Raw genomic sequence first — 18,302 nt, 5'->3', positions numbered from 1 at the left:
AACAGCTGCATAAAGACGAATTAATCACAAAACTGCATCCATAAAGTAGGGAGAATGGGAGAAAAGATGAAATGAAGTGGTGAAGACTCAGTCCTCTGAATGAAGAGGACAAAGAGGTCACTACAAGTGACAAAATACTGTGTTGGAATACACCCAGCCAACCCAAGCAACCACTGTAAACACAGACATAAATATGATGATAGAATTTTGGGTGTATCTCTGTCCATTTTGCTTCTAACACTCAGTTTCCAATCATACCACATGTGTAGAGACAGTGACATATTGGGTCTTTTAATCCCCACCTTAACACCATCCAACTGAATTTGTTCCTTATTAATCCTTCTTCAATTACTCTCTCTCTCTCTCTCTCTCTCTCTCTCTCTCTCTCTCTCTCTCTCTCTCTCTCTCTCTCACTTCTTCCTCTATCAGTCACTATGGACATCCATCATTCTCTCTCTTCATCTTTCTTCCCCTCTCTCTCCTATCACTCAACCATCATGTAGCCACCAATCATTCTCACTCTCCATTTTCCATTAGTCAATCTTCTATCACTCTCTCAGTAATCTTTCTATTCAATCACCTTACCAACAACCCTTGTCTAGTCACCACCTCTCTTCCATCACCCTTTCATTCCTATCATCCTAGTTCTCTTGTCATCCACAGAGAAAAGTTGTAAAAGACAGAAAACATTGAAGTTATTTCTTTTTTTTTTTTTTTTTACAAAAAAATAATCAATTCGGTCTCCCCCTGTTAATTAGCCACATCTCATTTACCTCTAAAACACATCACCAGAATATATGTCTCCTCAAGAATCCCAATACTGGAATCAATGCGGTACCAAACTTCCAGTCAATACTCACAGTTTCTAATCACAGCTGGAAGGAAGCAGAGCAGATGAGAAGAGAGACAAAACAACTTCCATTTCTGCTACAAGTGGAGCACCGAAGTGGAAAGTAACAAGTGCTCTGGAAATCAGAAGACTGGAATCAAATTCTATTTATATTGCATTTCCTTGCAAAAGAGTTTAATTTTCAATAGACAGCATCAAATACACAAGAGTGTGTGTATGCGTGTGCATGCATGGACGTGTGTGAGAGAGAGAGAGAGAGAGAGAGAGAGAGAGAGAGAGTGTGTGTGTGTGTGTGTGTGTGTGTGTGTGAGTGCACACACACACACACACACACACATATATATAATTTCATCCGATATAAAAGCACACTTGTAGTAAGAAGTCCCAAGATGATCAAATCAACAAGAACCGAACATAAACAAGGTTACACCTAAAGCTAGTTTATTATTGCATTATACACCAGGAAACAAAATCATTGTAATAATTACTTTATGGCTCCCAGAATAGGTTCTTCCTTCAGAGCTTGTGGAAGCCTTTAAGTTGTGCAACAATGAGACTGGCAAAATTTAATGTCATTAATAATATTCCATTTCCATAAAGCAGAACAAGTTTGCAGATACAATGGAACAAACAGGTTAAATGTTGTGCTGTCTTCAGTCTTGTCCATCTGTATTCTGACTTTGAAGCCCATCATGATCAACTTTATCTTTCATCCCTGAAGCATTGATGAAATAACTGTAATATACTGAGGGTTAATTCTATTAGCTACACCACCTCCTCATTTTATACTAAAGTGGTATGGTGCCTAAGTTAGAAATCAATATTTTCCCCAAAATAAAAATGGTTAACAACACTTGCTCACAGAGTTCAAAGAATGTAGCAAATGTAGAAGAAATATTGCTGACAATCAATGGAAAAATAATAGAATTACTAACATTTGTTTGAAACATTTCAGAAAATATCTCAGCTTTTCTCCTTAATTGTTAAATTTTATTTGTATGAAAAAAGATGTCCGAAATTTTAAACATTTACACTTCATTCACACATTAGAGCAACTACTTTTTCTATCTGGATGATCATTCTCCTATCGGTAAGAAACTCTCAAGAGACAGCTGAACAGTAGAAGGTCTTCAGAGGAGAAAACCCCCTCAGGCAAGTGTTTCAGCCTTTAGGGGTCAGGGTCACATTCACATCATGATTCTTCCACTGATACTTTTTAACCACTTGAATATCAGAGACCTGTGGACTTTTAGGTCAGGAATGCCAGGTGAGTGGACCAATATCCTTACATAAAGCAAAGGGTCTGAACCTATAGCTCAAAGTATTATTCTGAAAAAGCTGCAAAGACAAATTCTTTTTCTTTTGAAATATTTAACCATTACTGAACTGTACTGCTTGTGTAAAACTAGGGATGCCACTGAACCTACCTAGCTGACTGCACCTCCCTGCCCCACCATCTGCTTAACAGGGAAAGATATTGGGCCTAATTCTACCAATGTCATCCAGTTCAAAACTTAAGTATAAGAGATTACATTAGATTTGTTTGTACTTGATACACCCTTCCATCATTTATTCTTACCATTGTCCACTTCTATTCTTTCCCTCCTCCTCATCCTCCTCTATTGCCCTCTCACCCCCCCCCCCCCATCATACTTTTGATCTTTTTCCCCCACTCATTCATGTTTTTCTGATACTGACTTCATTTACTATTCACTTTCTCTGTCATGCTGCCTTGACCAAATGAATATCATAGAGCAGTGGGGACTCTTTACTCCTAAGGAGTACAAGCCAACTCCACTAGTGCTGGTGCCATGATGAAATATGTCCATCAGGCCTCACAGAGTGTACTGAATGCAATGTAGTTCTGGATATATTGGTTGAAAATAAGATAGTTTGAAGAGAATTTGGCTGCCATATATAGCAACCATGTGCAGGCTCCTTCATTAGTTCACCCCTCCCCTTATCTTGATCTCCCAACCATGAGTCTAAAAAAAAATTAAACAAAAAACAAAAAGAAAATATAGATACTTCTCTCAACCTAACAAATAAGTCATCAAGTCTGACTAAAATATAAAAAATTAAAAGGCAAGGCAACTCTCAAAATGATTAAGGAAGGGTTTGGCTGAAGAAGGCATGGAAGAAATATAGTTAAGTAGACGAGGTAAGTAGGTTTGATTTTTGTTTAAAGTGATTTCAGTGCACTTAGTGTGTTTCCTCCTACCTTATGGGTTTCCACCATAACCAGGGGAGGGATAGGCTACCCCAGACTAGTTTGTTGTCTATGATACACTTACATAATGAGGAAGTTTTTAGAGGTGACCCACAGACCCATTGAACGGTCATGGGAATTTTTATTTAGGAAAAGCAGACATGACTGTGTGATAAACCCTTTCACCATAAAATAAAATCCCCTGGTTGTTCCAGGAACTATGTTGAATGTCTACCAAAAAATAGAATTGATATCTTCTCCTAGTCACGTTGCCTCAATAAACTTGACACATCTCAGCAAAATATAGTTAGAAACATGACATTCCTCAACAAAAGAACAGATTGGTATATAAAACTTCTTTCCTCAGCAAAACAGTAAAGAGGTTCACTTCCCGACCATGTGATTTCAGGTCCAGTCCCAACATGCAGTATGTCAGGCAAGTGTCTTCTACTATAACTCTAGGTCAAATAAAACCTTGTGAGTATATTTGGTAAACATAATCTAAAAAGAAGCTTTGTGAGTGTGTGTGTGTGTGTGTGTGTGTGAGTGTGTGCGCGTGTGTGTTCCTTTACATCTGCGCTCGTTTAGATGCAAGTCATAACTTTCAAGTGGTGTTGTCACTTCTGTCAATAAACAATCTGCTCGCTTCGAGCCTTCAAAGCTGTCTGAAATGAGAGATCCCTTACTTGAAAAACAAGTGGTAGCATCAGGAAGGGTATCTGGCTGGAAAACAATGCCTCAATAACACATTCGTCTAACCCATGCTAACATGGAAAAAGAGATGTAAAAAAATAAGAAAGAAAGAAGCATCCAGATGTAAATTTTTTTAATATAGTTTCATTCACATCAGTACTTTACTTTAGCAACCCCAGAGGAATGTAGGCGAAACACAACTCTGCTGGGATTTGAACTTAGAATGTAAGGAGCTGTTACTAAATAGTACAAAGTATTTTGTCTGATGCCACGAATCACTGTAGACTTTCTTTTTTTTTAAACAAATATCCACTTTTTGTTCAAAACCATTGAACCAGCAAAAGGGAAGTGCATATATGAGGTTGTGTGTGTGTGTGTGCGTGTGTGCGTGTGTATTTGTGTGTGTGTGAATGAAAGAGAGAGAGAGAGAGAGAGAGAGAGAGAGAGAGAGAGAGAGAGAGAGAGAGAGAGAGAGAGAGAGAAAGAGAGAGAGAGAGAGAGAGAGATTTTAAGTAAATTAGTTTTATAATAGTGTTTATGTCTTTCGGAAAGCGATCCTTCCCCAGCAGGTAACCTGCCATATACACGTCTCAGATAACCTTCTCCATAACCAAAAGATAACAGTCATAACAATCCCCTTCACTTCTGATACTCAATGGGAAGTGTTTTTGTTGGGGTTTTTTAAATAACTTTCCCTACTTTGGGGAATACGAGTCGTTGCGGAGGGAGGGGGGCCGGCGAAGCAAGATCCACGTAAAGTTGACAGTTGTTAGTTTATTAGGTTAATACGGACATAATCTGAGCAACGTTAAAAAGAAATAAAAACTCCTTTTGACACGCAGCTTTTCCTCATAATTTTTAATTATCAAATTACTAGAGCTAAATTACAATTAAAATGTTTCATTCAGAACTCTCTCTCTCTCTCACACACACACTTTCTCTTCCTCTCTTTACGCACACAAGAAAGAGAGCGACCTATTAAGTTGATCGGAGTTATCTCCCTTACAACAGTCACGCTCTCTGAAATGTAAAATATTTTCCCTAGGGGAAAACAAGCGAACAGCAAAATGCTGCTAGAAATAGCAACCAAATCTCCCTTACTATCTCATAGCCATAAAACACGAAGGAACAAATCAGGATAGACATGGATCTAAGCAATAACACAGCCAGGATGTCTGCATACGGTCCCTGGCCCTGCTAGAAATAGGAGTCAAATTTCCATTATAAATTAGATAGAAATGAGGACATTTTTTTAAATCCAATTCATGACAAAACATATTTGCAGTTTTATGTGCTACAACAAATCTGCCGATAGTGATGTTGGCAGCGGCGATGAAGGTGGTGGTTAGGGTTAGGGTTATAATAAAAATGCAAAAGAACCAAAACTAATCAAATGAACGGATTAGAACAACAATCTGTTTGGGAATATGGTTTTGAGCCATTGATGATTGAGGGATAGCAGATCTAAGCAGACAGTTTAGACCAATTTTACAGATTATTATTATTGTTATTACTATTATTATTATTATATATATATATATATATATATATATATATATATATATACAGAGAGAGAGAGATAAAGAGAGAGTTTACTTATTCCATTAAGGTAAGATCATCAAAATGCTTTATCCAGTGATAAATATGGTCCAAAAGCACAAAAAAATACAACAAATACATAAACAAAAAAGACAAAATGAAAGAAGAACAACAGGGGAGAGTAAGTTTAATGCTGAGGAAAAATGGAAGAAGCCTTTAATGTTTCGAGCCTACAGAAAGGATAGATGAGGCGGGGGGGGGGGGAGAAAAAATGCAACTTGTTTAAGATCCTTAATGAATTGTGGGGGTGGAGGTGAGAGAGAGAGAGAGACAGAGAGAGAGACAGAGACAGAGACAGACAGACAGACAGACAGGCAGGCAGGCAGGCAGGCAGACAGACAGACAGATAGGCAGACAGACAGACAGACAGGCAGACAGACAGAGAATCAAATTCCAGGTTTTAACATTACTGAAGTTCCTTGGATAAACCATGTCAATGATTCAGACCTTAAAAATGGACTGCCTATGTTCATAAAATTTAAAAGCTTAAGTAGACAATGGCAGATAAATATGCCGTTAAGGTCCACTGCTATGTTTTTCATATTATTTTAACAAGACCCTATTTTTTATGTCTCCTTGTTTCTTTTCCTTTTACTTTTTAAATGTCTGCCCAAATGATTCGACAAACAGCTTGATGCTCTGGGAACCTATGCATAGCAAAACAACTAACAGATGTTTGCTATTATGATACCAAAACCATTCTTTTATATTTTTTTTCTTCTTTATATTCTTCAAACTCATCTCAGTTTCAGTTCAGTAATTGCTACAGTTTCAATGACATCAACCCATCAATGTTATGGGCATCAGAATTATAAATACCGTTTCACTTCACTTTAACTCCAGTTTATTCAAACATCAAGATGAGCTAAAAGTGTCTCAATAAGCTATTTTCTCAAAAACAAAGAATCAAACAAATTAATGTACAAAGGAATAAACTTTAATATTGATAGCTCTCTGGAGAAAGAGAGAGATATATAATATCAATGACATAGAACGGTTTTGCTTTGGTTTTGAAGTTTTATTGGTTTGATTTGGAGATTTGTTTTCATATTGTTTTGTTTTGTTTTTTTCAGGTTCTTTAATAAGTGACAAATAAATGGAATCAGATTTAACAAAACCAGCAAGAAAATTAAGGCAACCGTGAAAATAACTGGCAAGTTATGCTGAGATAAATTCACTTCTAAACTGATAGTGACACATTTTGGTGGAGTGAGGTGGGGCTAGCTAGAAAATCCAATGGTTACAAACATTTTGAAAGAAAGAAAAATCTTTCATGTGTCTTACAGTGAAACCACACAAAACTGCTGACACCGGAACTTTCCTCAAAATATCTGACATAATAAATATCTCAACCAATCAAGATAACTGTACTTTACTGTCTCTAATCAGCAGTATCTTGTTGTGGGTGGTATGCAAGGTCATCCTTAGGTTTTCTGACACCACAGGTTAAGCTAGACTGTCAACTGCAATATCTAAGAATCAGAATCATGACAGGAGTGGAGGTTACCAAAGAATTTTCGGTCATTGTTTCTGTGTATTTTACTTTCAGATATTTCTCCATTTGCACTTTCAAGATCCAAGATAGGGTATTTTCTAGCATGTAACAACAGCCTGGTAGATTAGTGATAATATCAGTGCTTTTAGTCAGCCCTGGGCAACAAATTGGAGAGATTAAAGAGAATCTTTGTATCAAGCAGGAAATAGCAGGGTTAAGTAATTAACCATGTGCACACACACATTTATATGCACACATGTATACATATATGGGCATACACACACATGCATATATAGGGTTGGTGCATAATTATTGTGGGGTTTTTTCAGCAAATTTTGTTCGACAAAAACAATAACAATATTTAACAAAAACAACTTTAAATAACGGTCTGACCGTCTGCCAAGCAAATGAGAAGCAGCAATTGAAGTGGATGGTGACTATGCTCCAGAACAATCATTTAAAGATGGTTTTGTTACATGTTGTTATTGTTTTTGTTGAATAAAATTTATTGAAAAAAAACCCCACAATTATGCACCAACCCAATATATATGTACATACTCACTCACACTCTCTCTCTCTCTCTCTCACACACACACTCACACACACACACACACACACACACACACACACACAGGTCAACAAATCTAATAAATAAAAGATTTACAATGCTAAAGGCATTGCCAAGTCACTCGGTTGGCAGTTGTATCAATGAAATATACGTAGAGTCTATAGAAGACAAAGCAAAGCATTGAAATATATTCGAACATCAGATAAGATAGAAAAATCTCAGAGTAACAGATAAATCTTTGTATGGAGCTGACATCTATCTCTAAAAATAAGAACTAATTTTAATATTTTCAGCTTCAAACAGTTCTAAATCAATGCGAACAATTGATTTCGTCTCATATGTCTTGGTGGCCAAATATTGTAACTTTAATCCAACTATTCTATCTGTTAACTTGGGATTAATAAATCATTTATGAATCTTGATGCAGAAACCCAATTTCCAGAAAATATCAAATATATTCGAGTAAGGAGTAAGCTTTAATCAAGCCAAGGTTGGAAAGAGGTTTCAGTCACCATATATCATATTTATACCAATGGGAAAGACTCATGTTATACCCCCAGTTTTCCCTTTGCTGAACATGTTAAACCTACTCAAAACAATTCAAAAAACACAATATTCTGATAAAAATAAGTCATTGTTCAAAACCTTCATATTGTAAAACAGTGTACATAAAATAACCATGAAGAAAATTGAAAGTCCAATATTCTAACTTTATTTATGAAATAATAATGTAGGGTATACCAACAATGTCTACATCTAGGTTAAAATTTCAATAAAATGATTATGAGAAATATATTTCCACTGACTTCTCATTAAAGATAGATATATATTGACTTGGCTTTTAGTTTAGGAATACAGTATTTCTTTATAAGATAATAATGAAATGTGGAGAAGGAAATATTAAAATACACACACAAATGATAAATTTGTGAAGAAAAATATCACCACCATCATTTAACAGCTGTCACCATGAATTGGTTAAACGAGACTGGAAGATAATTAAACAATTATCAGTTTCTGGGGGTGAGGAGAGAGGTTTTTTTTATATTGGTTAAATATTGATTGAATTGAATCTATTAAGTGATTGGTATCTATTTTATCGATTCCAGAGGAATTGGAAATCAGAAGATCAATAAACGAAACAGTGCTGCCACTTTAAAATAATGATTTTGAAACTTTTTATATTCAGGACTTTGACCCTTTTCTAAATTGATATTTTATTGATTTTACAATATTGAAACATAAAATGACATTGATGAGACTGGAACTTAAAAGTAAACACTGCCAGCTCTTATGCCTTCTAACATTCTGGGAATTCTATCCACCGTTCATGCTCATAATAATAATCTGATGTTTCTTTGTTGTTTCTCTAGTTGAAGATAGGATTATGGGAGATAACAGCTTGGAGAAATAGTGGAGTCAATTATTTACGTCAGTAGTTCTCAATCGGGGTCCATGTGACCCTTGGGGGTCCATGTGACCCTTGGGGGTCCATGTAAGATGACATTTTTCAAACTGTGTCTGCAAGAAATAGGTTAATATTTCTAAAATACACAAGATATTTTCACCATTTTTTAATACAATTCCTTATAATATTTAATTATATAAATATAATAGGATTTTTTTTATACATAGACTGACTATGAGGGTCCGACCAAGTGAAATAGGAATCAAAGGGGTCCAGAGATTAAGAATGGTTGAGAACCACTGGTAAAAAGGAAGGAAGAGATAATTATTAACAGACAAGATGTAGTAAGGAAGAATTAACTGCCATCCTTGAAACATATAAAAATAATCAACAATTTCCTCAACATGCAATACTAAACAAGAGATATGGTAGAAATAGCAGTCATATCCTCCTCAAATAACACTTCACCTCTTAAAAGAAGGTAATGGATACTTTAGATGATGAAAGCCTGCCTAGATACTCCTAGATAGTGTGGTCATACTTGGAATGTCCTAGATGATAGATCTACTCAATCAAGACTGACTCAAGGTTAAACAACAAAAACTATTGTTTGCTAATAATACAAATTATTAAACTGTTTAGAAAATCTTTCCAACATGGCCAAGTCTTTTCAGATATTTCTTCTGCTCACTGTCACAGTTAAACTATAATGGGATATATCAAATTGCTTAATAAACAAACCATTCCAAGAGGAATCAGTGCTTACCAAAACAGCTGGGACGGTATGGAAGATGGGAATGGCAAGAGGAGGGAGAGAGAGACTTGTATGTTCATAAGTCTCCAGAAACAAAGTTGTCCCTTAAACTTCTGACAACCACTCAGAATGACTTGGGTGTTGGTATCATTGCTGCTAACATAACACATTAGGATTCATTTAACAGAATCAACAGTCTGAAGATAAATTCTTACAGCTTACTCCACTTGTTCTAACACAATTCATCAAAAGTTCTTGCTTCAGAAAACATTGGACTTCAGCTTTTGACTAAAAGCATGATAACAACACGATAACAAACAAAACCAATTATTGGATTATTGTCAATGAAAAAAAAAATAAATTAGCAAAAGAAGAGGGTTTGACAGTTATCTAATGTCTTCTTTAATACAAAAATACTGGGAGGCTGCAAGCTGCCAGAATCGTTAGCACACCAGGCGAAATGCTTAGCGGTGTTTCGTCTGTCTTTATGTTCTGAGTTCAAATTCCGCCGATGTCAACTTTGCCTTTCATTCTTTCGGGGTCAATAAATTAAGTACCAGTTGCATACTGGAGTTAATCTAATCAACTGGCCCCCTCCCCCAAAATTTCAGGCCTTGTCCCTAGAGTAGAAAAGAATACAAAAATACTGGATAAACTATATTTCATAGAATCTTTTAGCTGTTGTTCATTAGAGATTAATTCTTTTAATTACTACTAATTAACCACTTAAGATAGTAATGAAATAAAAAATTTGAGATACAGATGTGGAATTTTCAAATGTAAATGGTTTAGAAGCATAATTGTATATCAAAGACATAAATTTTACAGCTGCTGGTTTAAAATGCACCTGATGCTCCTGCTTCATGAAACACACAGGAGTGAAAGGTCACTATGACCCAATGGATAAGATGTTGACATTCAGCTTGAAGGCAGGACATGCTAACCCATCACCTACTTAAACAAAGTAAACATGGTCCTCTTATAAACTTCACATCAAATGCAAGTAATGAAATAACACAGAATTTATCAGCAGTTGAATAGTCTACAGGTCACCATTTGTTCATAGATGAAGCCAAAATGCAAATAAATGTTTTGATGTCTTTATAGCAAGTTCTAAATTGGTATATGTCTTGTTTGCTACTTAACAGGAACCAGCTAACCCTGGCCTAGAATAATAACAACAGTTGTTTTGTAGGGTTAGACTGAATAAAAAAAAAAATATTTGAAAAGCTTACAATGAGATTTCACACTTTATTCAAATCCCACCATTAGAACAAGCTGGTTGGTCTGAGGTAAAAGACTGATAAATGCAATCTAAAAAAATAACCAAAATAGAGAAATATTCAGACCAAAATTGAATCATTTAACACTTCTGTCTAACATCTTCCAAGTTATAATAATGATAAATTTCCTTAAAAAGTATTTGTAATACACCAAAAACCAGGTTTACCTCACCCCACCACAAACACACTGATTTCACACAAGTTCCATAGCCAATTCCAGTGTGTAGCTGTTAACCTAAAACCAAGGTTCCCAGGCTGGCAACAACAACAACGGAAGTAATTTCCAAATATCAAACTACTTCCTCTATCTTTCCTCCAATTTATCTCTCCTCCCAACCACACAAATGGTTGAAAGGCAAACGGGAAACAGGAAAAGAAGTCTTCGTTGTGTAAATCACCACAACCAATGTCATTAATCTAACCATTTACCTAAAGCCAAAAACAAAAAAAAACAAAAACTAAACAAACTTATATCCAAAAAATATGACAGAAAGCCTCAGACATTTTTAGTCGTTTTCTGTCTGATACTATTTGCACCATAAAAACCATAAAAAGACAAATAATAATAATAATAATAACAGTTTTAAAATTTGACACAAGGCCAGCAATTTTATAGGAGAAAGCTAGTCAATTACATCAAACACCGTGCCCAATTGGCACTCATTTTATCAACCCAGAAGAAATGAAAGACTAAGTCTATTTTGATGGAATTTGAACTCAGAATGTAAAGTCAGAAAAATGTTGCTAAGCATTTCGTCCTGAGTGCTAACCATTCAGCCAGCTCACTGCCATTCACCACCTTAATAATAATAATTTGGTTTACTCCAAGCACAAGGCCTGAATTTTTTTCATGACAGGATGGTCACAACTAGAATTGTTTTGACTGTAAGTCTGGTGGATTAATGTTGATTTGAGGATAAATAAATATTCCAACAGCTGATAAACCAAACTTTACCAAAGCAATATTTAGATCAGTTTCACTATAAATAAAAAAATATTTCAATGAGCTGGAACTGTTAATGTGCCAAGTACCAAATGTCTGTTGGTTTTATCACAGACTTGAAATATTTTGTATCTTTCTAAGAAGATGGAACTGCATAGTCTAAAGTATAAATAGAAGGAAATATCATCTGGAACTTCAACATGTGCTAAAATAAAAAATAATCTTTTCCATGTGGTGACTGCAAAAATAAATATAAGAAGGTGAAGAAATATGGAGACTTCCTGGTGATGTTAATAAAGTGTAACAGCAATGATTGATCATAAGTAGGTAGGAGGTATCCTTGTTAAAAGCATGTATTTAGGGTGTAGTGTGCTGGATAAAGACCTCTGTTCACTCAGCCTAATAAATAATTAGTGAATTATGTTTATAAAATGCAAGATTTACTACGTAAATATAGTAGATTGGTTACATCAAATTATAGTCACCATCTTGTCAAATAGGAAGTCCACCTGTTAATGACATTATCATCATCATTATTATTATTATTATTATTATTATTATTATTATTATTATTATTATTATGGCAAGCTGGCAGAATCATTAGCACAAGAGATAAAATGCTTAAAAACATTTCTACCGGCTCTTTACATTCTGAGTGCAAATTCTGCAGAAGCCAACTTTGCATTGCATCCTTTCAGGGTCAATAAAATAAGTTACAGTCAAGTACTGGGGTTCCCCTCAAAATTGCAGGTCTTGTGCCAAAATTAGAAAGGATTGTAATTATCATCATACATATTTCTTTACTTTTGTAATGTAGTCAACTGAAAGTCGTCTTACTTAACAACCGCACACATGAGAGAGAGATATCAACTGTCTTTAAAAATGAAAGTTACATTAGATAACATAGTCTGGATAAAAAATGAGATGATCATGGCCAAAACATCTCTGATCATGAATCTGGGACTAAACAATGGCAAACAGAAACTAAGAACAAAAAAGAAATGGTGACAGAATCAATTTTCCAAGCAGATCTGAATTGAAAAAACAAATGTACAAAAATAGGGCTATAATTCAAAAGATATTACTAATTAATCAAGTTGATCATTATAAATATATCAGATTATATCCACAGATCTACTATCAATCAATAAATAGATTAGATTTATATTACATATTTCCTGCCATTTGCCAACAAATTATTTTTCTTAATCTTTGTTTTACTATTATGCCACACAAACATTAAAAATTATGTAAACCTCTTGATGGTGTACCATTATTGGTTCTCTTGCACAAATTTTAAATATATTTCACATGTGATTAATCCTCATTCTGATAGGAAATGGGTTCTAACATTATAATTTATGTATGTCAACATTGATGGTCGTATGTAACATTTTAATGCTAATATTTAAATGAAAGACAGTTTGCATGTATCATTGTCAACATTCATGCAAGGAATTTTATCAGTTTCCACTAATCGCAACAGAAGATGAATATCAGTAAAGTTGAGCAGCTCTCTTTATCTCAAGAAACATTATGTCAAGATTATTTCTAGATAATGAGACCAACGAAATATTGGTCGAGAAATAAACATGTGTGGATGTCAATGACAGATTCCTGAAATCTGTCTGTAATCTAGGACCAAACTGTGAAAACTGAAACCCGCAAGCACGTAATGTGGTAAACAAATTTGAAATTTTTAGGAAAGATGCAGAAGAAAAAAGAACTTCATGACTAACAGAAGCTATTTTATAAATAGTAATTATTTTGTATACAAGCTGCCATACTGTAAAAGAGTAACGTGACAGATAAGATGTTAATCTTCAAGAGGCCAAATCAGTAAGATGAATCATAAGTTAACAGACAGTTGGAGTATATTTGAATCATGCTAACAAGATGTGCTAGACTAGGATGTTGTAGGTGTGTCCCAAATTGGTCAGAGGGTGGATAGTCAAAAGTGGAACACAGAGAGGTGCATGTGGAGCTGAAGTCAGAAACTTTTGGTCAAGAGCAATCATTAAAATTCATCTTCTCAAGTGGAACATCTAAGTCAGCAGTCCTTGACCAATTATTTCATTACCAGACTGTCAAAATTATCATCACCAGTTTTGTTTGGTGCCAATATGACTTCAAATGATACCAAATTCATTTTACTTTACATGTGGCTAACAGGAAGTAAAACAGGATTTTTTGAAAATCACAAGGACTTTTGTAGCATGAACGTGTGTGTGTGTGTGTGTGTGTGTGTGTGTGTGTGTGTGTGTGTGTGTGAGAGTGTGTAAGTGTGTGTAAAAACAACACAAGAAATTGAGACCCAATTGTTGAATCAGGTGATGAAAGTCACAGAGAGGGTCATAGCCCAACTATTAGGTTGTCAAGAAAGTTCTTGCAGGATTTTAAATTTTGGTTTTAAATGATGTATTTTCAAATTAATTGTCATTAAATTACTTTGAATTTAGTATATAATTTTAAAGCCCGTTTTTCACTCTATCTGATCGCGTTAGTCTTTTTCTTTTTGAATAATTAGACCATTTTTTCTGGAACGTTGAATACAACATGGACAAAAAGCAAATTTGCACAATTTTCTTATTCCAGTTCAAGCTAGGCCAAAAAGCTGCTGAAACAGCTTGCGATATCAACAATGCGTTTGGCCCAGGAATCACTAATGAATATACAGCACAATGGTAGTTCAAGAAATTTTGTAGCGGTGATGAGAGTCTTGAAAATGATAAGCTTAGTGGTTGCCCATCGGATGTTGACAACGATCAAATAAGAGCCTTAGTCAAAGTCAATCCACGTACAACTGTTCGAGGGCTTGCTTCTGAATTAGACAAAACATACACGACAATTTCCAACCACTTGAAAGAGATTGGAAAAACAAAGATACTTGAGAAATGGGTGCCGCACGAATTGAATGACAACCCCCCAAAAAACGCTGTTTTGAAGTGTCGTCTTCCCTTCTTTTACGCAACAAGAACGACCTATTTCTAGACCGGATTGTGACTTGTGATGAAAAGTGGATTCTTTATGACAACCGGTGATGCTCAGCTCAGTGGTTGGATGCCGATGAAGCTCCACGGCACTTCTCGAAGCCAAAGTTGGACCAAAAGAACGTCAGATAATTTATTTCAGCAAATATGGAAGACAACTTTGAGTATATTTTGGTCTTATTATAACCTCATCAGCTAAACACAGAATTTGTCATATTTGTCAAAGTAGTGATGGGAGAATTACCAAGTAAATATACCAGAATGTACAGTGGGTGGGATAGATGACAAATTATATCCTACATTTTTTAAAACAATACCTCAAAATCTTTTACTCCTATAAAGCTACACTCATTTTCACAGTCTACTTGGATGTATACACCTTTTTTTCCCTACTTAGGTTCAACAGTCATTCATCAATTTTAACAAAATACAAAATAACATTAGCATTTTCCATAATCTTATTTTTCTAAATCAACAAATAATTGAGTCACAATGAAGAATAAATGCAGATTTTCATGAGATTGATTAAAAGAACAATTACAAAAAAAAAAAAAAGATATTTTAATGATTTTAAAACCAAAATAAATAAATAATCCTTATAGGATTTAGTTTGCAGCAACAAGTTAAAGAGATGGCTATGTTCTTTTGGTCAACAAGTACATGTCTTATTTTACATGCTTTGAGTTGAAACACAACAGTAATAACACAATATCAATAACTGTCCAGTTAGAAAAATATCGGAAATAATTATTCAACAGGGACAGATACCATAGCAACTGATGTAATTGAAATCAGGACGTAAAGTAAGAAATATCAATTAGAGATCTGCAGTGTGTTTCTATTGATGGTTCGTGGCAAGAAAAGAGAATACATTCTAGAGATTCACTCATTGCATGGCTGTACACAGCCATGTTCTATTTGTAAGCTAAAACTGCAATGTTACAGGCTAAAATGCTACAATCATATTACTATATTTTAATGACATTGCATTTAGTGTTAGAAACAAATTAAAAAGAAAACTTAATAAAGAAACCATATCCTGCCTAAATTATTAATAGAATTAAGTAAATCACTAAAACCTGTTATGCATCAAAGAAAACAGGCCCTTCCTTCATAGGCAAGGTGGATTTTCAAAAAGTCTGTTGATTGGTCGGATGGGGAATTTAAAAAACAGTCCTCCTGGATTAATACCAGGTATATAACAAACTATGTCCCAACAGCAAGAATCTTTCCTATCATCATCATCATCATCATCATCCTTTTAACCTTCACTTTTTTCATACTTGCATGGGCAAGATGGAATTTGTTCCAGCAGATTTTCTACAGCCTGATGCCCTTCCTGTTAGCAACCCTGTTTCTAAGCAAGATCATATTTCTTCCTATGGCTTACTTTGTAAGCCAGGATCGGATCCAACTCAAAGAGCTATAACTCATTAGACTCCACATTAAACTCCTCAGAGAACTTGCATTTAGTTAGTTGACCTGCTACAAATAGTAGTCAAATCTCTTAAATTACATCACATCTTAAAAGAAATAAGACACATTATATAATGCAGTCCTAGATATTTGGTAGAAAAAAGAAGGGATGATCATAGCTAGAATGCCTTTGATCATAGATGTGCTCAATCATGGTTGACCTAGGGCTAAACAACAACTACTACTACTACTACTACTACTACTACTACAGCTAACCTGAGTAAGCAATGGATGTAGAGATAAGACAATAACTAGAGCATGGAGGTCTGGTGTATAAATAGAAATGGAAATGGAACATGGTAGCAGAGAAAGAGGGGAAGAAAAAACAAGATGGAGATGAATGAATATCACAATATCCCAGTAGGGAGGGACTTTTTAAAAAGACAGTTGGTGACTTAGTCATTGATCCCACCTCCATCATCACTCTCACCAAGCAACATACTGGGTGAACATCAGAGCCTGTGTGTGTGTGTGTGTGTGTGTGTGTGTGTGTTGGAGGGAGAGAGAGATTAATAAATAAAATAATAAAATGGAGTGGAAGGTACTACAACAAATGGTCCTGAAGACCCAAGTGGAAGAAGAAGAGGAAATTCAGTTTCAGGCAGATTACACTCCAGATAAGATACTTTAGTAATTGGGGGGGGGGGGGGGGGGGAAGGAGAGGTAAAAAGGTAGAATGTATAGTATCTGTGAAAAGAAGAAGAAGAAGGATTGGGTGGGTGTTATATGTTGATTCATTCAGACCTAATAAAATACTCTATACATGTTCAATACACTGACCTAATTCCTAAGAAATTTATTTCTTGTCTTCCACTCTGCCACCACTACTACCATCACCCACCTACCCTATGTTGAACCCTTGCCAGGCAGCTGTCTGCTTCACCAGCGCAGCACTATAGAACCAGCTACATGTACAGGACCGCAGGAATTGGTGCAGGTTTGTAATTCAATAAGAAGTCAGGGAGGGAGCAGTAAAGATGAGTCAACTTCTTCTCCCAGGTTATAGCATGATAACTACAGTTATCATCCAGCTATAGAGAGGCACTTATCTGGAACACCCATTACACATTCTTTTACTATATTTAGAGGGAAAAAAAAAAGAAGAAATGGCTCAACACATACAGACTTCATACTGAATGAAAAAAAAGTAAAACAATTAGTCAACAGCTGAGAAGGGATGTTACACATTAAATACCTTGACGTCACAATCCCTGCTCCATGTGCCTTATCAGGTTTATCTTTCCTCTTCATTGCTAATTAGAGAACAAACATGAATTTATTTTAAATTATTGTAAACAGCATTTCTATCTTTTCTTCAGAACCTTTGTGATTCTTTATTTACAGTCCCTAAACCTAATAAAACTTATTCAAATCTTCTACAGAATAACAAACCTTCATTAGCTAAACATGAAATATAGAAAATTAAAGCAAGAGAGAGAGAGGTGTGTGTGCGCACGTGCATGTGTGCATGCATGTGTGCGTGCACATCACTTTATGTCCATTTCATTTTTCCAAGTTAGCAAGGATTAGGTGAATATGTTATTGAAGCATTGTTTTATGTCCTTCTCTTGCTAACCCTTACAAGATTATTCACACATTTTTGAAGGCACAAAGCAAGCAGATGATTTCTTGAAAGAACTGATAACATTATCACTTGTAACAAGCAACTTTTGCAGAGTGCACACACACTTATATATATATATATATATATACATACATACACGCACACACACACACACACAAACACACATATATACGATAAGAAAAACAAAATTCAATTTGACTTTCTTGTAATTTCATTCTTCCAAATTTAAAATAATGATTCAATAAAATCAACAAACTTAAAAGAACATTGAATTTGTCAAACAGAAATTCTACCAGTCATTTACAGTTTTAAAATGTAATAAGAATTACCACCAGAATCAACGACAACAAGAATTACCAATAGAGCCAACAACAACAATAAGAATTACCAATAGAGCCAACAACAACAATAAGAATTACCAATAGAGCCAACAACATTTTAGATAGAAA

The 18,302-nt window shown here is 35.0% G+C and overlaps 1 protein-coding gene across 8 annotated transcripts in view; it reads right to left on the bottom strand.

The window, feature by feature from the left end:
- Window positions 1–18,302, bottom strand: part of LOC106884484 (uncharacterized) — a 249,654-nt gene that overhangs the window by 116,344 nt on the left and 115,008 nt on the right. For 2 of the 8 annotated variants that reach the window (XM_089361258.1, XM_089361259.1), the window contains one exon: window positions 10,812–10,890. The exons of the other annotated variants lie outside the window; for them this stretch is intronic. The gene's annotated coding sequence lies outside the window, so the exon portion shown is untranslated. The remainder of the gene's footprint in view (window positions 1–10,811; window positions 10,891–18,302) is intronic. 8 annotated transcript variants of the gene reach the window in all.

This window comes from Octopus bimaculoides, chromosome 12 (assembly GCF_046866305.1).
Source record: "Octopus bimaculoides isolate indiv1 chromosome 12, ASM4686630v1, whole genome shotgun sequence".
NCBI lineage: Eukaryota > Metazoa > Mollusca > Cephalopoda > Octopoda > Octopodidae > Octopus > Octopus bimaculoides.
The sequence above is the reverse complement of the archived record's forward strand: the minus strand, read 5'-3'. Positions and strand labels throughout refer to the sequence as shown.